We start from the raw sequence: 26,184 nt of genomic DNA on the forward strand, positions 1-26,184 counted from the left end.
CATCACAATGTCCTAGAACAATTGTCGTCACAATGCTCCGTGACCCCTGTAATCGCAATGCTCCATTCCCTTTTCATCACAGTGCTACAGAATTCTTGTCATCACAATAATCCATAACCGTGTCATCACAATGCTCCATGACCCCTGTCCTCACAATGCTCCACGACACTTGTCATCACAATGCTCCATGCCCTTGTCATCACACTGCTTCAAGAACTTTGTCATCACAATGTTCCATGACCCCTTTCATCACAATGTTCCATGACACTTGTCATCACATTGCCCCATGACCCCTGTCATCACAATGCTCTATGGCCTTTCTCATCACAATGCTCCCTGAACCGTGTCAACACAGTGCTTCAAGAACCTTGTTATCACAATGTTCCATGACACCTGTTATCACAATGCTATATGACCCATATCATCACAATGCTCCATGCCCTTGTTCTCACAATGCTCCATGACGCCTGTCATCACAATGCTGCATGACACTTGGCATCACAATGTTCAATGATCCCTGTAATCACAATGATCCATGACCCTTGTCATCACAATGTTGCATGATACCTGTCATCAAAATTTTCCATAACCACTCTCATCCCATGGCTCCAGGACCCTATTCATCAAAATGCTCCATGCCCCATGACATCACAATGCCCCATGACTCCTGTCATCACAATGCGCCATGCCATTTGTTTGTCATCACAATGCTCCGTGACCCCTGTCATCACAATGCTCGATGACCCTTGTCATCACAATGCTCCCGGCCATTGTCATCACAATGCTCCAGAACACTTGTCATCATAATGCTCCATGTACTTGTCATCACAATGCTCCATGACACTTGTCATCACAATGTCCTATGGCCCCTGTCATCACAGTGACCCCTGGTGCTTTTCATCACAGTGCTCCATGACAACATTCATCACCATGCTCCATGACCTTTTTCATCACAATGCTCCAAGGGTCTTCTCGTTACAATGCCACATGTCCCCTTTCATCAAAATGCTCCATGACCATTGTCATCACAATGCACCATCCCCCTATCATCACAATACTCCCTGACGCCTGTAATCGCAATGACCATGAAGCCTTTCATCACAATGCGCCATGGCCCCTATAATCACAGTGCTCCAAAACCCCCTTCATCACAATGCTCCATGCCCTTTTCATCACAATGCTCTAGAACTCTTGTCATGACAATGTTCCATGACCGTGTCAACACAAGGGTCCATGATCCATGACATCACAATTCTCCATGACACTTGTCATCACAATGTTCCATGGCTCTTCCAATCACAATGATCCATGACCCCTTTCCTCACAATGCTCCTGTGCCACTTTCATCACACTGCTCCATGCCACTTGTCATCACAATGCACCAGGCCCTTGTCAGCACAATGCTCCTTGGCCCCTGTCATCAAAATGCTTCATGCCCTTGTCATCACAATGTTCTAGACCTCTTCTCATCACAATGCCCCATGCCCGTGTCAACACAATGCTCCACGCCCCCTGCCATCACAATTCTATATTACCCTTGTCATCACAATGCTCCATGCCCTTGTCATCTCACTGCTTCAAGAACTTTGTCATCACAATGTTCCATGACCCCTTTCATCACAATGTTCCATGACACTTGTCATCACATTGCCCCATGACGCCTGTCATCACAATGCTCCATGGCCTTTCTCATCACAATGCTCCTTGAACCGTGTCAACACAGTACTTCAAGAACCTTGTTATCACAATGTTCCATGACACCTGTTATCACAATGCTATATGACCCATGTCATCACAATGCTCCATGCCCTTGTTATCACAATGCTCCATGACCCCTGTCATCACAATGCTGCATGACACTTGGCATCACAATGCCCCATAACACCTGTCATCACAATCCTCCATGGCCCCTGTCATCAAAGTGCTCCATGATATCTTTCTTCACAATTCTAGATGACCACTGTCATCACAATGCCCCATGACACCTGTCTTCACATTTCGCCATGGCCCTTGTCATAGCAATGCTCCATGAACCGTGTCATCACAATATTCCAGGACACTTGCCGTCACAATGATCTTTGACCACATTCATCTGAGTACTCCATGGCCTAGGTATTAACAATTTTTCATGGTCCCTGAAATCCAATTGTTCCATGTTCCCTTTCTTCACAATGCTCCATGACCACTGTCAACACAATGTCCCATGATGCCTGTCATCACAATGCTCCATGGCCCCTATCATCACTATGCTCCATGATCCCTGTCATCACAATGTCCTAGAACAATTGTCGTCACAATGCTCCGTGACCCCTGTAATCGCAATGCTCCATTCCCTTTTCATCACAGTGCTACAGAATTCTTGTCATCACAATATTCCATAACCGTGTCATCACAATGCTCCGTGACAACCTGTCATCACAATGCTCCACGACACTTGTCAGCACAATGCTCCATGGCCCTTGTCATCACAGTGACCCCTGGTGCTTTTCATCACAGTGCTCCATGACAACATTCATCACCATGCTCCATGACCTTTTTCATCGCAATGCTCCAAGGGTCTTGTCGTTACAATGCCACATGTCCTCTTTCATATAAATGCTCCATGACCTTTTTCATCACAATTCACCATGCCCCTATCATCACAATACTCCCTGACGCCTGTAATCGCAATGACCATGAAGCCTTTCAGCACAATGCGCCATGGTTTTGTCATCACAATGCTCCATGGCCCCTATAATCACAGTGCTCCAAGACCCCCTTCATCACAATGCTCCATGCCCTTTTCATCACAAAGCTCTAGAACTCTTGTCATCACAATGTTCCATGACCGTGTCAACAAGAGTGTCCATGATGCATGACATCACAATTCTCCATGACCCTTATCATCACAATGTTCCATGGCTCTTCCAATCACAATGATCCATGACCCCTTTCCTCACAATGCTCCTGTGCCCCTTTTATCACAATGCTCCGTGCCACTTGTCATCACAATGCACCATACCCTTGCCGGCACAATGCTCCTTGGCCTGTGTCAACACAATGCTCCACGCCCCCTGCCATCACAATTCTATATTACCCATATCATCACAATGCTGCATGCCCTTGTCATCACACAGCTTCAAGAACTTTGTCATCACAATGTTCCATGACGCTTTTCCTCACAATGCACCATAACACTTGTCATCCCAATGTCCCATGACCCCTGTCATCACAATGCTCCATTGCCCCTGTCATCAGTGTGCTCGATGATATCTTTCTTCACAACTCTAGATGACCACTGTCATCACAATGCACCATGAAAACTGTCAGCACAACTCGCCATGGCCCTTGTCAGCACAATGCTAAAAGAATGGTGTCATCACAATATTCCAGGACACTTGTCATCACAATGATCCATGACCACATTCATCACAATATTCCAGGACACTTGTCATCACAATGCTCGATGACCCTTGTCATCACAATGCTCCCTGCCATTGTCATCACAATGCTCCAGAATTCTTGTCATCATAGTGCTCCATGTCCTTGTCATCACAATGCACCATGCCCTTGTCAGCACAATGCTCCTTGGCCCCTGTCATCAAAATGCTTCGTGCCCTTGTCATCACAATGCTCTAGATCACTTCTCATCACAATGCCCCATGCACGTGTCAACACAATGCTCCACGCCACCTGCCATCAAAATTCTTTATTACCCATGTCATCACAATGCTCCATGCCTTTGTCATCACACTGCTTCAAGAAATTTGTCATCACAATGTTCCATGACCCCTCTCATCACAATGCTCCATGGCCTTTCTCATCACAATGCTCCCTGAACCGTGGCATCACAATGTTCCAGGACAATTGTCATCAAAATGATCCAAGACCACTTGTCATCACAATCCCCAATGACCCATGACATCACAAAGCACCATGTCCTTAGTCATCACAATGATCCCTGAACCGTGTCAACACAGTTCTTCAAGAACCTTGTCTTCACAATATTCCATGACACCTGTTATCACAATGCTATATGACCCATGTCATCACAATGCTCCAAGCCCTTGTTATCACAATGCTCCATGGCCCATGTCATCAAAATGCTGCATGACACTTGGCATCACAATGTTCCATGATCCCTGTAATCACAATAATCCCTGACCCCTTTCCTCACAATAATCCAGAACCCATTTCATCCCAATGCTCCATGCCTCTTGTCATCACAATGCACCAAGACAATTGTCCTCACAATGTTCCATGGCCCCTGTCATCGCAGTGCTCCATGATACATATCTTCATAATTCTAGATGACCACTGTCATCACAATGCCCCATGACACCTGTCTTCACATTTCGCCATGGCCCTTGTCATCTCAATGCTCCATGAATCGTGTCATCACAATATTCCAGGACACATGTCGTCACAATGATCCTTGACCAGATTCATCTGAATACTCCATGGCCTAGGTATTCACAATTTTTCATGGCCCCTGAAATCCAATTGTTCCATGTTCCCTTTCTTCACAATGCTCCCTGACCACTGTCAACACAATGTCCCATGACGCCTGTCATCACAATGCTCCATGGCCCCATTCATAACTATGCTCCATGATCCCTGTCATTACAATGTCCTAGAACAATTGTCGTCACCATGCTCCATGACCCCTGTAATCACAATCCTCCATTCCCTTTTCATCACATTGCTACAGAATTCTTGTCATCACAATAATCCATAACCGTGTCATCACAATGCTCCATGACCCCTGTCCTCACAATGCTCCACGACACTTGTCATCACAATGCTCCATGCCCTTGTCATCACACTGCTTCAAGAACTTTTTCATCACAATGTTCAATGATCCCTGTAATCACAATGATCCATGACCCTTGTCATCACAATGTTGCATGATCACTGTCATCAAAATTTTCCATCACCACTCTCATCCCATGGCTCCAGGACCCTATTCATCAAAATGCTCCATGCCCCTTGACATCACAATGCCCCATGACTCCTGTCATCACAATGCTCCATGGCATTGGTCATCACAATGCTCCATGACCCCTGTCATCACAAAGCTCGATGACCCTTGGCATGACAATGCTGCCTGCCATTGTCATCACAATGCTCCAGATCTCTTGTCATCATGATGCTCCATATACTTGTCATCACAATGCTTCATGACCCTGTCATCACAATTCTCGATGTCCCTTGGCATCACAATGCTCCCTGCCGTTGTCATCACAATGCTCCAGAACTCTTGTCATCATAATGCTCCATGCCCTTGTCATCACACTGCTTCAAGAACTTTGTCATCACAATGTTCCATGACCCCTTTCATCACAATGTTCCATGACACTTGTCATCATAATGCCCCATGACCCCTGTCATCACAATGCTCCATGGCCTTTCTCATCACAATGCTCCCTGAACCGTGTCAACACAGTGCTTCAAGAACCTTGTTATCACAATGTTCCATGACACCTGTTATCACAATGCTATATGACCCATATGATCACAATGCTCCATGCCCTTTTCATCAGAATGCTCTAGAACTCTTGTCATCACAATGTTCCATGACCGTGTCAACACAAGGGTCCATGATCAATGACATTACAATTCTCCATGACTCTTGTCATCACAATGTCCATGGCTCATCCAATCACAATGATCCATGACCCCTTTCCTCACAATGCTCCTGTGCCCCTTTCCTCAAACTGCTCCATGCCACTTGTCATCACAATGCACCATGCCCTTGTCAGCACAATGCTCCTTGGCCCCTGTCATCAAAATGCTTCATGCCCTTGTCATCATAATGCTGTAGATCACTTCTCATCAGAATGCCCCATGCCCGTGTCAACACAATGCTCCACGCCACCTGCCATCACAATTCTATATTACCCATGTCATCACAATGCTCCATGCCCTTGTCATAACACTGCTTCAAGATCTTTGTCATTACAATGTTCCATGACCCCTTTCATCACAATGTTCCATGACACATGTCATCACAATGCCCAATGACCCCTGTCATCACAATGCTCCATGGCCTTTCTCATCACAATGCTCCCTGAACCGGGTCAACACAGTGCTTCAAGAACCTTCTTATCACAATGTTCCATGACACCTGTTATCACAATGCTATATGACCCATATCATCACAATGCTCCATGCCCATGTTATCACAATGCTCCATGATGCCTGTCATCACAATGCTGCATGACACTTGGCATCACAATGTTCAATGATCCCTGTAATCACAATGATCCCTGACACTTGTCATCACAATGTTGCATGATCCCTGTCATCAAAATTTTCCATAACCACTCTCATCCCATGGCTCCAGGACCCAATTCATCAAAATGCTCCATGCCCCTTGACATCACAATGCCCCATGACTCCTGTCATCACAATGCTCCATGGCATTTGTCATCACAATGCTCCATGACCCCTGTCATCACAATGCTCGATGACCCTTGGCTTCACAATGCTCCCTGCCGTTGTCATCACAATGCTCCAGAACACTAGTCATCATAATGCTCAATGTCTTTGTCATCACAATGCTCCATGACACTTGTCATCACAATGTCCCATGAGCCCTGTCATCACAATGCTCCACGGACCCTGTCATCACAGTGCTCCATGATATCTTTCTTCACAATTCTAGATGAACAGTGTCATCAGAATGTGCCATGAAACCTGTCAGCACGACTCGCCATGGCCCTTGTCATCACAATGCTACATGAATGGTGTCATCACACTATTCCAGGACACTTGTCATCACAATGATCCATGACCACATTCATCACAATGCTTCATGACCACTGTCATCACAATGTTCGATGACTTTTGTCATCACAATGCTCCATGCCGTTGTCATCAGAATGTTCCCTGGCCCCTCTAATCACAAAGTTCCATGCCCTTTTAATCACAATGCTCCAGAACTATTGTCATCATAATGTTCCATGGCCGTGTGATCACAATGCTCCATGACACTTGTCATCACAATGTCCCGTGACCCCTGTCATCACAATGCTCCGTGACCCCTGTCATCAAAATTCTCCATGGCCCCTGTCATCACAGTGCTCCATGATATCTTTCTTCACAATTCTAGATGACCACTGTCATCACAATTCCCCATGACACCTGTCTTCACATTTCACCATGGCCCTAATCATCGCAATGCTCCATGAACCGTGTCATCACAATATTCCAGGACACTTGTCGTCACAATGATCCTTGACCACATTCATCTGAATACTCCATGGCCTATGTACTCACAATTTTTCATGGCCCCTGAAATCAAATTGCTCCTTGTTCCCTTTCTTCACAATGCTCCATGACCACTGTCAACACAATGTCTCATGACGCCTGTCATCACAATGCTCCATGGCCCCTTTCATAACTATGCTCCATGATCCGTGTCATCACAATGTTTTAGAACAATTTACATCACAATGCTCCATGACCCCTGTCATCACAAAGCTACACGACAATTGTCCTCACAATGTTCCATGGCCCCTGTCATCACAGTGCTCCATGATACATATCTTCATAATTCTAGATGACCACTGTCTTCACAATGCCCCATGACACCTGTCTTCACATTTCGCCATGGCCCTTGTCATCTCAATGCTCCATGGCCCCTGTCATCACAGTGCTCCATGGCCCCTGTCATCACAGTGCTCCATGATATCTTTCTTCACAATTCTAAATGACCACTGTCATCACAATGCCCCATGACACCTGTCTTCACATTTCGCCATGGCCCTTGTCATCGCAATGCTCCATGAACCGTGTCATCACAATATTCCAGGACACTTGTCGTCACAATGATCCTTGTCCACATTCATCTGAATACTCCATGGCCTATGTATTCACAATTTTTCATGTCCCCTGAAATCCAATTGCTCCATGTTCCCTTTCTTCACAATGCTCCATTACCACTGTCAACACAATGTCCCATGACGCCTGTCATCACAATGCTCCATGACCCCTGTCCTCACAATGCTCCACGACACTTGTCATCACAAAGCTCCATGCCCTTGTCATCACACTGCTTCAAGAACTTTTTCATCACAATGTTCAATGATCCCTGTAATCACAATGATCCATGACCCTTGTCATCACAATGTTGCATGATCACTGTCATCAAAATTTTCCATCACCACTCTCATCCCATGGCTCCAGGACCCTATTCATCAAAATGCTCCATGCCCCTTGACATCACAATGCCCCATGACTCCTGTCATCACAATGCTCCATGGCATTGGTCATCACAATGCTCCATGACCCCTGTCATCACAATGCTCGATGACCCTTGGCATCACAATGCTGCCTGCCGTTGTCATCACAATGCTCCAGATCTTTTGTCATCATGATGCTCCATATACTTGTCATCACAATGCTTCATGACCCTGTCATCACAATTCTCGATGTCCCTTGGCATCACAATGCTCCCTGCCGTTGTCATCACAATGCTCCAGAACTCTTGTCATCATAATGCTCCATGCCCTTGTCATCACACTGCTTCAAGAACTTTGTCATCACAATGTTCCATGACCCCTTTCATCACAAAGTTCCATGACACTTGTCATCATAATGCCCCATGACCCCTGTCATCACAATGCTCCATGGCCTTTCTCATCACAATGCTCCCTGAACCGTGTCAACACAGTGCTTCAAGAACCTTGTTATCACAATGTTCCATGACACCTGTTATCACAATGCTATATGACCCATATGATCACAATGCTCCATGCCCTTTTCATCAGAATGCTCTAGAACTCTTGTCATCACAATGTTCCATGACCGTGTCAACACAAGGGTCCATGATCAATGACATTACAATTCTCCATGACTCTTGTCATCACAATGTCCATGGCTCATCCAATCACAATGATCCATGACCCCTTTCCTCACAATGCTCCTGTGCCCCTTTCCTCAAACTGCTCCATGCCACTTGTCATCACAATGCACCATGCCCTTGTCAGCACAATGCTCCTTGGCCCCTGTCATCAAAATGCTTCATGCCCTTGTCATCATAATGCTGTAGATCACTTCTCATCAGAATGCCCCATGCCCGTGTCAACACAATGCTCCACGCCACCTGCCATCACAATTCTATATTACCCATGTCATCACAATGCTCCATGCCCTTGTCATAACACTGCTTCAAGAACTTTGTCATTACAATGTTCCATGACCCCTTTCATCACAATGTTCCATGACACATGTCATCACAATGCCCAATGACCCCTGTCATCACAATGCTCCATGGCCTTTCTCATCACAATGCTCCCTGAACCGGGTCAACACAGTGCTTCAAGAACCTTCTTATCACAATGTTCCATGACACCTGTTATCACAATGCTATATGACCCATATCATCACAATGCTCCATGCCCATGTTATCACAATGCTCCATGATGCCTGTCATCACAATGCTGCATGACACTTGGCATCACAATGTTCAATGATCCCTGTAATCACAATGATCCCTGACACTTGTCATCACAATGTTGCATGATCCCTGTCATCAAAATTTTCCATAACCACTCTCATCCCATGGCTCCAGGACCCAATTCATCAAAATGCTCCATGCCCCTTGACATCACAATGCCCCATGACTCCTGTCATCACAATGCTCCATGGCATTTGTCATCACAATGCTCCATGACCCCTGTCATCACAATGCTCGATGACCCTTGGCTTCACAATGCTCCCTGCCGTTGTCATCACAATGCTCCAGAACACTAGTCATCATAATGCTCAATGTCTTTGTCATCACAATGCTCCATGACACTTGTCATCACAATGTCCCATGAGCCCTGTCATCACAATGCTCCACGGACCCTGTCATCACAGTGCTCCATGATATCTTTCTTCACAATTCTAGATGAACAGTGTCATCAGAATGTGCCATGAAACCTGTCAGCACGACTCGCCATGGCCCTTGTCATCACAATGCTACATGAATGGTGTCATCACACTATTCCAGGACACTTGTCATCACAATGATCCATGACCACATTCATCACAATGCTTCATGACCACTGTCATCACAATGTTCGATGACTTTTGTCATCACAATGCTCCCTGCCATTGTCATCACAATGCTCCAGAATTCTTGTCATCATAGTGCTCCATGTCCTTGTCATCACAATGCACCATGCCCTTGTCAGCACAATGCTCCTTGGCCCCTGTCATCAAAATGCTTCGTGCCCTTGTCATCACAATGCTCTAGATCACTTCTCATCACAATGCCCCATGCACGTGTCAACACAATGCTCCACGCCACCTGCCATCAAAATTCTTTATTACCCATGTCATCACAATGCTCCATGCCCTTGTCATCACACTGCTTCAAGAACTTTGTCATCACAATGTTCCATGACCCCTTTCATCACAATGTTCCATGACACTTGTCATCAAAATGCCCCATGACCCCTGTCATCACAATGCTGAATGGCCTTTCTCATCACAATGCTCCCTGAACCGTGGCATCACAATGTTCCAGGACAATTGTCATCAAAATTATCCATGACCACTTGTCATCACAATGCACCATGTCCTTAGTCATCACAGTGCTCCCTGAACCGTGTCAACTCAGTGCTTCAAGAACCTTGTCATCACAATGTTCCATGACACCTGTTATCACAATGCTATATGACCCATGTCATCACAATTCTCCATGCCCTTGTTATCACAATGCTCCATGAACCCTGTCATCACAATGCTGCATGACACTTGGCATCACAATGTTCCATGATCCCTGTAATCACAATGATCCATGACCCCTTTCCTCACAATAATCCAGAACACATTTCATCCCAATGCTCCATGCCTCTTGTCATCACAATGCACCAAGACAATTGTCCTCACAATGTTCCATGGCCCCTGTCATCACAGTGCTCCATGATACATATCTTCATAATTCTAGATGACCACTGTCATCACAATGCCCCATGACACCTGTCTTCACATTTCGCCATGGCCCTTGTCATCTCAATGCTCCATGGCCCCTGTCATCACAGTGCTCCATGGCCCCTGTCATCACAGTGCTCCATGATATCTTTCTTCACAATTCTAAATGACCACTGTCATCACAATGCCCCATGACACCTGTCTTCACATTTCGCCATGGCCCTTGTCATCGCAATGCTCCATGAACCGTGTCATCACAATATTCCAGGACACTTGTCGTCACAATGATCCTTGTCCACATTCATCTGAATACTCCATGGCCTATGTATTCACAATTTTTCATGTCCCCTGAAATCCAATTGCTCCATGTTCCCTTTCTTCACAATGCTCCATTACCACTGTCAACACAATGTCCCATGACGCCTGTCATCACAATGCTCCATGGCCCCTTTCATCACTATGCTCCATGATCCCTGTCATCACAATATTCTAGAACAATTGTCATCACAGTGCTCCATGACCCCTGTCATCACAATGCTCCATTCCCTTTTCATCACAGTGCTACAGAATTCTTGTCATCACAATAATCCATAACCGTGTCATCACAATGCTCCATGACACCTGTCCTCACAATGCTCCACGACACTTGTCATCACAATGTCCTATGGCCCCTGTCATCACAGTGACCCCTGGTGCTTTTCATCACAGTGCTCCATGACAACATTCATCACCATGCTCCATGACCTTTTTCATCACAATGCTCCAAGGGTCTTCTCGTTACAATGCCACATGTCCCCTTTCATGAAAATGCTCCATGACCATTGTCATCACAATGCACCATCCCCCTATCATCACAATACTCCCTGACGCCTGTAATCGCAATGACCATGAAGCCTTTCATCACAATGCGCCATGGCCCCTATAATCACAGTGCTCCAAAACCCCCTTCATCACAATGCTCCATGCCCTTTTCATCACAATGCTCTAGAACTCTTGTCATGACAATGTTCCATGACCGTGTCAAAACAAGGGTCCATGATCCATGACATCACAATTCTCCATGACACTTGTCATCACAATGTTCCATGGCTCTTCCAATCACAATGATCCATGACCCCTTTCCTCACAATGCTCCTGTGCCACTTTCATCACACTGCTCCATGCCACTTGTCATCACAATGCACCAGGCCCTTGTCAGCACAATGCTCCTTGGCCCCTGTCATCAAAATGCTTCATGCCCTTGTCATCACAATGTTCTAGACCTCTTCTCATCACAATGCCCCATGCCCGTGTCAACACAATGCTCCACGCCCCCTGCCATCACAATTCTATATTACCCTTGTCATCACAATGCTCCATGCCCTTGTCATCTCACTGCTTCAAGAACTTTGTCATCACAATGTTCCATGACCCCTTTCATCACAATGTTCCATGACACTTGTCATCACATTGCCCCATGACGCCTGTCATCACAATGCTCCATGGCCTTTCTCATCACAATGCTCCTTGAACCGTGTCAACACAGTACTTCAAGAACCTTGTTATCACAATGTTCCATGACACCTGTTATCACAATGCTATATGACCCATGTCATCACAATGCTCCATGCCCTTGTTATCACAATGCTCCATGACCCCTGTCATCACAATGCTGCATGACACTTGGCATCACAATGCCCCATGACACCTGTCATCACAATCCTCCATGGCCCCTGTCATCAAAGTGCTCCATGATATCTTTCTTCACAATTCTAGATGACCACTGTCATCACAATGCCCCATGACACCTGTCTTCACATTTCGCCATGGCCCTTGTCATAGCAATGCTCCATGAACCGTGTCATCACAATATTCCAGGACACTTGCCGTCACAATGATCTTTGACCACATTCATCTGAGTACTCCATGGCCTAGGTATTAACAATTTTTCATGGTCCCTGAAATCCAATTGTTCCATGTTCCCTTTCTTCACAATGCTCCATGACCACTGTCAACACAATGTCCCATGACGCCTGTCATCACAATGCTCCATGGCCCCTATCATCACTATGCTCCATGATCCCTGTCATCACAATGTCCTAGAACAATTGTCGTCACAATGCTCCGTGACCCCTGTAATCGCAATGCTCCATTCCCTTTTCATCACAGTGCTACAGAATTCTTGTCATCACAATATTCCATAACCGTGTCATCACAATGCTCCGTGACAACCTGTCATCACAATGCTCCACGACACTTGTCAGCACAATGCTCCATGGCCCTTGTCATCACAGTGACCCCTGGTGCTTTTCATCACAGTGCTCCATGACAACATTCATCACCATGCTCCATGACCTTTTTCATCGCAATGCTCCAAGGGTCTTGTCGTTACAATGCCACATGTCCTCTTTCATATAAATGCTCCATGACCTTTTTCATCACAATTCACCATGCCCCTATCATCACAATACTCCCTGACGCCTGTAATCGCAATGACCATGAAGCCTTTCAGCACAATGCGCCATGGTTTTGTCATCACAATGCTCCATGGCCCCTATAATCACAGTGCTCCAAGACCCCCTTCATCACAATGCTCCATGCCCTTTTCATCACAAAGCTCTAGAACTCTTGTCATCACAATGTTCCATGACCGTGTCAACAAGAGTGTCCATGATGCATGACATCACAATTCTCCATGACCCTTATCATCACAATGTTCCATGGCTCTTCCAATCACAATGATCCATGACCCCTTTCCTCACAATGCTCCTGTGCCCCTTTTATCACAATGCTCCGTGCCACTTGTCATCACAATGCACCATACCCTTGCCGGCACAATGCTCCTTGGCCTGTGTCAACACAATGCTCCACGCCCCCTGCCATCACAATTCTATATTACCCATATCATCACAATGCTGCATGCCCTTGTCATCACACAGCTTCAAGAACTTTGTCATCACAATGTTCCATGACGCTTTTCCTCACAATGCACCATAACACTTGTCATCCCAATGTCCCATGACCCCTGTCATCACAATGCTCCATTGCCCCTGTCATCAGTGTGCTCGATGATATCTTTCTTCACAACTCTAGATGACCACTGTCATCACAATGCACCATGAAAACTGTCAGCACAACTCGCCATGGCCCTTGTCAGCACAATGCTAAAAGAATGGTGTCATCACAATATTCCAGGACACTTGTCATCACAATGATCCATGACCACATTCATCACAATATTCCAGGACACTTGTCATCACAATGCTCGATGACCCTTGTCATCACAATGCTCCCTGCCATTGTCATCACAATGCTCCAGAATTCTTGTCATCATAGTGCTCCATGTCCTTGTCATCACAATGCACCATGCCCTTGTCAGCACAATGCTCCTTGGCCCCTGTCATCAAAATGCTTCGTGCCCTTGTCATCACAATGCTCTAGATCACTTCTCATCACAATGCCCCATGCACGTGTCAACACAATGCTCCACGCCACCTGCCATCAAAATTCTTTATTACCCATGTCATCACAATGCTCCATGCCTTTGTCATCACACTGCTTCAAGAAATTTGTCATCACAATGTTCCATGACCCCTCTCATCACAATGCTCCATGGCCTTTCTCATCACAATGCTCCCTGAACCGTGGCATCACAATGTTCCAGGACAATTGTCATCAAAATGATCCAAGACCACTTGTCATCACAATCCCCAATGACCCATGACATCACAAAGCACCATGTCCTTAGTCATCACAATGATCCCTGAACCGTGTCAACACAGTTCTTCAAGAACCTTGTCTTCACAATATTCCATGACACCTGTTATCACAATGCTATATGACCCATGTCATCACAATGCTCCAAGCCCTTGTTATCACAATGCTCCATGGCCCATGTCATCAAAATGCTGCATGACACTTGGCATCACAATGTTCCATGATCCCTGTAATCACAATAATCCCTGACCCCTTTCCTCACAATAATCCAGAACCCATTTCATCCCAATGCTCCATGCCTCTTGTCATCACAATGCACCAAGACAATTGTCCTCACAATGTTCCATGGCCCCTGTCATCGCAGTGCTCCATGATACATATCTTCATAATTCTAGATGACCACTGTCATCACAATGCCCCATGACACCTGTCTTCACATTTCGCCATGGCCCTTGTCATCTCAATGCTCCATGAATCGTGTCATCACAATATTCCAGGACACATGTCGTCACAATGATCCTTGACCAGATTCATCTGAATACTCCATGGCCTAGGTATTCACAATTTTTCATGGCCCCTGAAATCCAATTGTTCCATGTTCCCTTTCTTCACAATGCTCCCTGACCACTGTCAACACAATGTCCCATGACGCCTGTCATCACAATGCTCCATGGCCCCATTCATAACTATGCTCCATGATCCCTGTCATTACAATGTCCTAGAACAATTGTCGTCACCATGCTCCATGACCCCTGTAATCACAATCCTCCATTCCCTTTTCATCACATTGCTACAGAATTCTTGTCATCACAATAATCCATAACCGTGTCATCACAATGCTCCATGACCCCTGTCCTCACAATGCTCCACGACACTTGTCATCACAATGCTCCATGCCCTTGTCATCACACTGCTTCAAGAACTTTTTCATCACAATGTTCAATGATCCCTGTAATCACAATGATCCATGACCCTTGTCATCACAATGTTGCATGATCACTGTCATCAAAATTTTCCATCACCACTCTCATCCCATGGCTCCAGGACCCTATTCATCAAAATGCTCCATGCCCCTTGACATCACAATGCCCCATGACTCCTGTCATCACAATGCTCCATGGCATTGGTCATCACAATGCTCCATGACCCCTGTCATCACAAAGCTCGATGACCCTTGGCATGACAATGCTGCCTGCCATTGTCATCACAATGCTCCAGATCTCTTGTCATCATGATGCTCCATATACTTGTCATCACAATGCTTCATGACCCTGTCATCACAATTCTCGATGTCCCTTGGCATCACAATGCTCCCTGCCGTTGTCATCACAATGCTCCAGAACTCTTGTCATCATAATGCTCCATGCCCTTGTCATCACACTGCTTCAAGAACTTTGTCATCACAATGTTCCATGACCCCTTTCATCACAATGTTCCATGACACTTGTCATCATAATGCCCCATGACCCCTGTCATCACAATGCTCCATGGCCTTTCTCATCACAATGCTCCCTGAACCGTGTCAACACAGTGCTTCAAGAACCTTGTTATCACAATGTTCCATGACACCTGTTATCACAATGCTATATGACCCATATGATCACAATGCTCCATGCCCTTTTCATCAGAATGCTCTAGAACTCTTGTCATCACAATGTTCCATGACCGTGTCAACACAAGGGTCCATGATCAATGACATTACAATTCTCCATGACTCTTGTCATCACAATGTCCATGGCTCATCCAATCACAATGATCCATGACCCCTTTCCTCACAATGCTCCTGTGCCCCTTTCCTCAAACTGCTCCATGCCACTTGTCATCACAATGCACCATGCCCTTGTCAGCACAATGCTCCTTGGCCCCTGTCATCAAAATGCTTCATGCCCTTGTCATCATAATGCTGTAGATCACTTCTCATCAGAATGCCCCATGCCCGTGTCAACACAATGCTCCACGCCACCTGCCATCACAATTCTATATTACCCATGTCATCACAATGCTCCATGCCCTTGTCATAACACTGCTTCAAGATCTTTGTCATTACAATGTTCCATGACCCCTTTCATCACAATGTTCCATGACACATGTCATCACAATGCCCAATGACCCCTGTCATCACAATGCTCCATGGCCTTTCTCATCACAATGCTCCCTGAACCGGGTCAACACAGTGCTTCAAGAACCTTCTTATCACAATGTTCCATGACACCTGTTATCACAATGCTATATGACCCATATCATCACAATGCTCCATGCCCATGTTATCACAATGCTCCATGATGCCTGTCATCACAATGCTGCATGACACTTGGCATCACAATGTTCAATGATCCCTGTAATCACAATGATCCCTGACACTTGTCATCACAATGTTGCATGATCCCTGTCATCAAAATTTTCCATAACCACTCTCATCCCATGGCTCCAGGACCCAATTCATCAAAATGCTCCATGCCCCTTGACATCACAATGCCCCATGACTCCTGTCATCACAATGCTCCATGGCATTTGTCATCACAATGCTCCATGACCCCTGTCATCACAATGCTCGATGACCCTTGGCTTCACAATGCTCCCTGCCGTTGTCATCACAATGCTCCAGAACACTAGTCATCATAATGCTCAATGTCTTTGTCATCACAATGCTCCATGACACTTGTCATCACAATGTCCCATGAGCCCTGTCATCACAATGCTCCACGGACCCTGTCATCACAGTGCTCCATGATATCTTTCTTCACAATTCTAGATGAACAGTGTCATCAGAATGTGCCATGAAACCTGTCAGCACGACTCGCCATGGCCCTTGTCATCACAATGCTACATGAATGGTGTCATCACACTATTCCAGGACACTTGTCATCACAATGATCCATGACCACATTCATCACAATGCTTCATGACCACTGTCATCACAATGTTCGATGACTTTTGTCATCACAATGCTCCATGCCGTTGTCATCAGAATGTTCCCTGGCCCCTCTAATCACAAAGTTCCATGCCCTTTTAATCACAATGCTCCAGAACTATTGTCATCATAATGTTCCATGGCCGTGTGATCACAATGCTCCATGACACTTGTCATCACAATGTCCCGTGACCCCTGTCATCACAATGCTCCGTGACCCCTGTCATCAAAATTCTCCATGGCCCCTGTCATCACAGTGCTCCATGATATCTTTCTTCACAATTCTAGATGACCACTGTCATCACAATTCCCCATGACACCTGTCTTCACATTTCACCATGGCCCTAATCATCGCAATGCTCCATGAACCGTGTCATCACAATATTCCAGGACACTTGTCGTCACAATGATCCTTGACCACATTCATCTGAATACTCCATGGCCTATGTACTCACAATTTTTCATGGCCCCTGAAATCAAATTGCTCCTTGTTCCCTTTCTTCACAATGCTCCATGACCACTGTCAACACAATGTCTCATGACGCCTGTCATCACAATGCTCCATGGCCCCTTTCATAACTATGCTCCATGATCCGTGTCATCACAATGTTTTAGAACAATTTACATCACAATGCTCCATGACCCCTGTCATCACAAAGCTACACGACAATTGTCCTCACAATGTTCCATGGCCCCTGTCATCACAGTGCTCCATGATACATATCTTCATAATTCTAGATGACCACTGTCTTCACAATGCCCCATGACACCTGTCTTCACATTTCGCCATGGCCCTTGTCATCTCAATGCTCCATGGCCCCTGTCATCACAGTGCTCCATGGCCCCTGTCATCACAGTGCTCCATGATATCTTTCTTCACAATTCTAAATGACCACTGTCATCACAATGCCCCATGACACCTGTCTTCACATTTCGCCATGGCCCTTGTCATCGCAATGCTCCATGAACCGTGTCATCACAATATTCCAGGACACTTGTCGTCACAATGATCCTTGTCCACATTCATCTGAATACTCCATGGCCTATGTATTCACAATTTTTCATGTCCCCTGAAATCCAATTGCTCCATGTTCCCTTTCTTCACAATGCTCCATTACCACTGTCAACACAATGTCCCATGACGCCTGTCATCACAATGCTCCATGACCCCTGTCCTCACAATGCTCCACGACACTTGTCATCACAAAGCTCCATGCCCTTGTCATCACACTGCTTCAAGAACTTTTTCATCACAATGTTCAATGATCCCTGTAATCACAATGATCCATGACCCTTGTCATCACAATGTTGCATGATCACTGTCATCAAAATTTTCCATCACCACTCTCATCCCATGGCTCCAGGACCCTATTCATCAAAATGCTCCATGCCCCTTGACATCACAATGCCCCATGACTCCTGTCATCACAATGCTCCATGGCATTGGTCATCACAATGCTCCATGACCCCTGTCATCACAATGCTCGATGACCCTTGGCATCACAATGCTGCCTGCCGTTGTCATCACAATGCTCCAGATCTTTTGTCATCATGATGCTCCATATACTTGTCATCACAATGCTTCATGACCCTGTCATCACAATTCTCGATGTCCCTTGGCATCACAATGCTCCCTGCCGTTGTCATCACAATGCTCCAGAACTCTTGTCATCATAATGCTCCATGCCCTTGTCATCACACTGCTTCAAGAACTTTGTCATCACAATGTTCCATGACCCCTTTCATCACAAAGTTCCATGACACTTGTCATCATAATGCCCCATGACCCCTGTCATCACAATGCTCCATGGCCTTTCTCATCACAGTGCTCCCTGAACCGTGTCAACACAGTGCTTCAAGAACCTTGTTATCACAATGTTCCATGACACCTGTTATCACAATGCTATATGACCCATATGATCACAATGCTCCATGCCCTTTTCATCAGAATGCTCTAGAACTCTTGTCATCACAATGTTCCATGACCGTGTCAACACAAGGGTCCATGATCAATGACATTACAATTCTCCATGACTCTTGTCATCACAATGTCCATGGCTCATCCAATCACAATGATCCATGACCCCTTTCCTCACAATGCTCCTGTGCCCCTTTCCTCAAACTGCTCCATGCCACTTGTCATCACAATGCACCATGCCCTTGTCAGCACAATGCTCCTTGGCCCCTGTCATCAAAATGCTTCATGCCCTTGTCATCATAATGCTGTAGATCACTTCTCATCAGAATGCCCCATGCCCGTGTCAACACAATGCTCCACGCCACCTGCCATCACAATTCTATATTACCCATGTCATCACAATGCTCCATGCCCTTGTCATAACACTGCTTCAAGAACTTTGTCATTACAATGTTCCATGACCCCTTTCATCACAATGTTCCATGACACATGTCATCACAATGCCCAATGACCCCTGTCATCACAATGCTCCATGGCCTTTCTCATCACAATGCTCCCTGAACCGGGTCAACACAGTGCTTCAAGAACCTTCTTATCACAATGTTCCATGACACCTGTTATCACAATGCTATATGACCCATATCATCACAATGCTCCATGCCCATGTTATCACAATGCTCCATGATGCCTGTCATCACAATGCTGCATGACACTTGGCATCACAATGTTCAATGATCCCTGTAATCACAATGATCCCTGACACTTGTCATCACAATGTTGCATGATCCCTGTCATCAAAATTTTCCATAACCACTCTCATCCCATGGCTCCAGGACCCAATTCATCAAAATGCTCCATGCCCCTTGACATCACAATGCCCCATGACTCCTGTCATCACAATGCTCCATGGCATTTGTCATCACAATGCTCCATGACCCCTGTCATCACAATGCTCGATGACCCTTGGCTTCACAATGCTCCCTGCCGTTGTCATCACAATGCTCCAGAACACTAGTCATCATAATGCTCAATGTCTTTGTCATCACAATGCTCCATGACACTTGTCATCACAATGTCCCATGAGCCCTGTCATCACAATGCTCCACGGACCCTGTCATCACAGTGCTCCATGATATCTTTCTTCACAATTCTAGATGAACAGTGTCATCAGAATGTGCCATGAAACCTGTCAGCACGACTCGCCATGGCCCTTGTCATCACAATGCTACATGAATGGTGTCATCACACTATTCCAGGACACTTGTCATCACAATGATCCATGACCACATTCATCACAATGCTTCATGACCACTGTCATCACAATGTTCGATGACTTTTGTCATCACAATGCTCCCTGCCATTGTCATCACAATGCTCCAGAATTCTTGTCATCATAGTGCTCCATGTCCTTGTCATCACAATGCACCATGCCCTTGTCAGCACAATGCTCCTTGGCCCCTGTCATCAAAATGCTTCGTGCCCTTGTCATCACAATGCTCTAGATCACTTCTCATCACAATGCCCCATGCACGTGTCAACACAATGCTCCACGCCACCTGCCATCAAAATTCTTTATTACCCATGTCATCACAAAGCTCCATGCCCTTGTCATCACACTGCTTCAAGAACTTTGTCATCACAATGTTCCATGACCCCTTTCATCACAATGTTCCATGACACTTGTCATCACAATGCACCATGTCCTTAGTCATCACAGTGCTCCCTGAACCGTGTCAACACAGTGCTTCAAGAACCTTGTCATCACAATGTTCCATGACACCTGTTATCACAATGCTATATGACCCATGTCATCACAATTCTCCATGCCCTTGTTATCACAATGCTCCATGAACCCTGTCATCACAATGCTGCATGACACTTGGCATCACAATGTTCCATGATCCCTGTAATCACAATGATCCATGACCCCTTTCCTCACAATAATCCAGAACACATTTCATCCCAATGCTCCATGCCTCTTGTCATCACAATGCACCAAGACAATTGTCCTCACAATGTTCCATGGCCCCTGTCATCACAGTGCTCCATGATACATATCTTCATAATTCTAGATGACCACTGTCATCACAATGCCCCATGACACCTGTCTTCACATTTCGCCATGGCCCTTGTCATCTCAATGCTCCATGGCCCCTGTCATCACAGTGCTCCATGGCCCCTGTCATCACAGTGCTCCATGATATCTTTCTTCACAATTCTAAATGACCACTGTCATCACAATGCCCCATGACACCTGTCTTCACATTTCGCCATGGCCCTTGTCATCGCAATGCTCCATGAACCGTGTCATCACAATATTCCAGGACACTTGTCGTCACAATGATCCTTGTCCACATTCATCTGAATACTCCATGGCCTATGTATTCACAATTTTTCATGTCCCCTGAAATCCAATTGCTCCATGTTCCCTTTCTTCACAATGCTCCATTACCACTGTCAACACAATGTCCCATGACGCCTGTCATCACAATGCTCCATGGCCCCTTTCATCACTATGCTCCATGATCCCTGTCATCACAATATTCTAGAACAATTGTCATCACAGTGCTCCATGACCCCTGTCATCACAATGCTCCATTCCCTTTTCATCACAGTGCTACAGAATTCTTGTCATCACAATAATCCATAACCGTGTCATCACAATGCTCCATGACACCTGTCCTCACAATGCTCCACGACACTTGTCATCACAATGCTCCATGGCCCTTGTTATCACAGTGATCCCTGGTGCTTTCCATCACAGTGCTCCATAACAACATTCATCACCATGCTCCAAGAACTTTTTCATCACAATGCTCAAAGGTTCTTTTCGTTACAATGCCACATGTCCCCTTTCATCAAAATGCTCCATGACCATTGTCATCACAATGCACCATGCACCTATCATTACAATACTCTCTGACGCCTGTAATCGCAATGACCATGAAGCCTTTCATCGCAATGCGCCATGGCTTTGTCATCACAATGCTGCACGGCCCCTATAATCACAGTGCTCCAAGACCCCCTTCATCACAATGCTCCATGCCATTTTCATCACAATGCTCTAGAACTCTTGTCATCACAATGTTCCATGACCGTGTCAACACAAGGGTCCATGATCCATGACATCACTATTCTCCATGACCCTTGTCATCACAATGTTCCATGGCTCTTCCAATCACAATGATCCATGACCCCTTTCCTCACAATGCTCCTGTGCCCCTTTCATCACACTGCTCCATGCTGCATGTCATCACAATGCACCATGCCCTTGTCAGCACAATGCTCCTTGGCCCCTCTCATCAAAATGCTTCATTCCGTTGTCATCAGAATTCTCTAGATCACTTCTCATCACAATGCAACGTGCCCATGTCAACACAATGCTCCACGCCCCCTGCCATCAAAATTCTATATTACCCATGTCATCACAATGCTCCATGCCCTTGTCATCACACTGCTTCAAGAACTTTGTCATCACAATGTTCCATGACCCCTTTCATCACAATGTTCCATGACACTTGTCATCACATTGCCCCATGACCCCTGTCATCACAATGCTCTATGGCCTTTCTCATCACAATGCTCCCTGAACCGTGTCAACACAGTGCTTCAAGAACCTTGTTATCACAATGTTCCATGACACCTGTTATCACAATGCTATATGACCCATATCATCACAATGCTCCATGCCCTTGTTCTCACAATGCTCCATGACGCCTGTCATCACAATGCTGCATGACACTTGGCATCACAATGTTCAATGATCCCTGTAATCACAATGATCCATGACCCTTGTCATCACAATGTTGCATGATACCTGTCATCAAAATTTTCCATAACCACTCTCATCCCATGGCTCCAGGACCCTATTCATCAAAATGCTCCATGCCCCATGACATCACAATGCCCCATGACTCCTGTCATCACAATGCGCCATGCCATTTGTTTGTCATCACAATGCTCCGTGACCCCTGTCATCACAATGCTCGATGACCCTTGTCATCACAATGCTCCCGGCCATTGTCATCACAATGCTCCAGAACACTTGTCATCATAATGCTCCATGTACTTGTCATCACAATGCTCCATGACACTTGTCATCACAATGTCCTATGGCCCCTGTCATCACAGTGACCCCTGGTGCTTTTCATCACAGTGCTCCATGACAACATTCATCACCATGCTCCATGACCTTTTTCATCACAATGCTCCAAGGGTCTTCTCGTTACAATGCCACATGTCCCCTTTCATCAAAATGCTCCATGACCATTGTCATCACAATGCACCATCCCCCTATCATCACAATACTCCCTGACGCCTGTAATCGCAATGACCATGAAGCCTTTCATCACAATGCGCCATGGCCCCTATAATCACAGTGCTCCAAAACCCCCTTCATCACAATGCTCCATGCCCTTTTCATCACAATGCTCTAGAACTCTTGTCATGACAATGTTCCATGACCGTGTCAAAACAAGGGTCCATGATCCATGACATCACAATTCTCCATGACACTTGTCATCACAATGTTCCATGGCTCTTCCAATCACAATGATCCATGACCCCTTTCCTCACAATGCTCCTGTGCCACTTTCATCACACTGCTCCATGCCACTTGTCATCACAATGCACCAGGCCCTTGTCAGCACAATGCTCCTTGGCCCCTGTCATCAAAATGCTTCATGCCCTTGTCATCACAATGTTCTAGACCTCTTCTCATCACAATGCCCCATGCCCGTGTCAACACAATGCTCCACGCCCCCTGCCATCACAATTCTATATTACCCTTGTCATCACAATGCTCCATGCCCTTGTCATCTCACTGCTTCAAGAACTTTGTCATCACAATGTTCCATGACCCCTTTCATCACAATGTTCCATGACACTTGTCATCACATTGCCCCATGACGCCTGTCATCACAATGCTCCATGGCCTTTCTCATCACAATGCTCCTTGAACCGTGTCAACACAGTACTTCAAGAACCTTGTTATCACAATGTTCCATGACACCTGTTATCACAATGCTATATGACCCATGTCATCACAATGCTCCATGCCCTTGTTATCACAATGCTCCATGACCCCTGTCATCACAATGCTGCATGACACTTGGCATCACAATGCCCCATGACACCTGTCATCACAATCCTCCATGGCCCCTGTCATCAAAGTGCTCCATGATATCTTTCTTCACAATTCTAGATGACCACTGTCATCACAATGCCCCATGACACCTGTCTTCACATTTCGCCATGGCCCTTGTCATAGCAATGCTCCATGAACCGTGTCATCACAATATTCCAGGACACTTGCCGTCACAATGATCTTTGACCACATTCATCTGAGTACTCCATGGCCTAGGTATTAACAATTTTTCATGGTCCCTGAAATCCAATTGTTCCATGTTCCCTTTCTTCACAATGCTCCATGACCACTGTCAACACAATGTCCCATGACGCCTGTCATCACAATGCTCCATGGCCCCTATCATCACTATGCTCCATGATCCCTGTCATCACAATGTCCTAGAACAATTGTCGTCACAATGCTCCGTGACCCCTGTAATCGCAATGCTCCATTCCCTTTTCATCACAGTGCTACAGAATTCTTGTCATCACAATAATCCATAACCGTGTCATCACAATGCTCCATGACCCCTGTCCTCACAATGCTCCACGACACTTGTCATCACAATGCTCCATGCCCTTGTCATCACACTGCTTCAAGAACTTTGTCATCACAATGTTCCATGACCCCTTTCATCACAATGTTCCATGACACTTGTCATCACATTGCCCCATGACCCCTGTCATCACAATGCTCTATGGCCTTTCTCATCACAATGCTCCCTGAACCGTGTCAACACAGTGCTTCAAGAACCTTGTTATCACAATGTTCCATGACACCTGTTATCACAATGCTATATGACCCATATCATCACAATGCTCCATGCCCTTGTTCTCACAATGCTCCATGACGCCTGTCATCACAATGCTGCATGACACTTGGCATCACAATGTTCAATGATCCCTGTAATCACAATGATCCATGACCCTTGTCATCACAATGTTGCATGATACCTGTCATCAAAATTTTCCATAACCACTCTCATCCCATGGCTCCAGGACCCTATTCATCAAAATGCTCCATGCCCCATGACATCACAATGCCCCATGACTCCTGTCATCACAATGCGCCATGCCATTTGTTTGTCATCACAATGCTCCGTGACCCCTGTCATCACAATGCTCGATGACCCTTGTCATCACAATGCTCCCGGCCATTGTCATCACAATGCTCCAGAACACTTGTCATCATAATGCTCCATGTACTTGTCATCACAATGCTCCATGACACTTGTCATCACAATGTCCTATGGCCCCTGTCATCACAGTGACCCCTGGTGCTTTTCATCACAGTGCTCCATGACAACATTCATCACCATGCTCCATGACCTTTTTCATCACAATGCTCCAAGGGTCTTCTCGTTACAATGCCACATGTCCCCTTTCATCAAAATGCTCCATGACCATTGTCATCACAATGCACCATCCCCCTATCATCACAATACTCCCTGACGCCTGTAATCGCAATGACCATGAAGCCTTTCATCACAATGCGCCATGGCCCCTATAATCACAGTGCTCCAAAACCCCCTTCATCACAATGCTCCATGCCCTTTTCATCACAATGCTCTAGAACTCTTGTCATGACAATGTTCCATGACCGTGTCAAAACAAGGGTCCATGATCC

This window comes from Eschrichtius robustus, chromosome 8, assembly GCF_028021215.1.
Source record: "Eschrichtius robustus isolate mEscRob2 chromosome 8, mEscRob2.pri, whole genome shotgun sequence".
Classification (NCBI taxonomy): Eukaryota; Metazoa; Chordata; class Mammalia; order Artiodactyla; family Eschrichtiidae; genus Eschrichtius; species Eschrichtius robustus.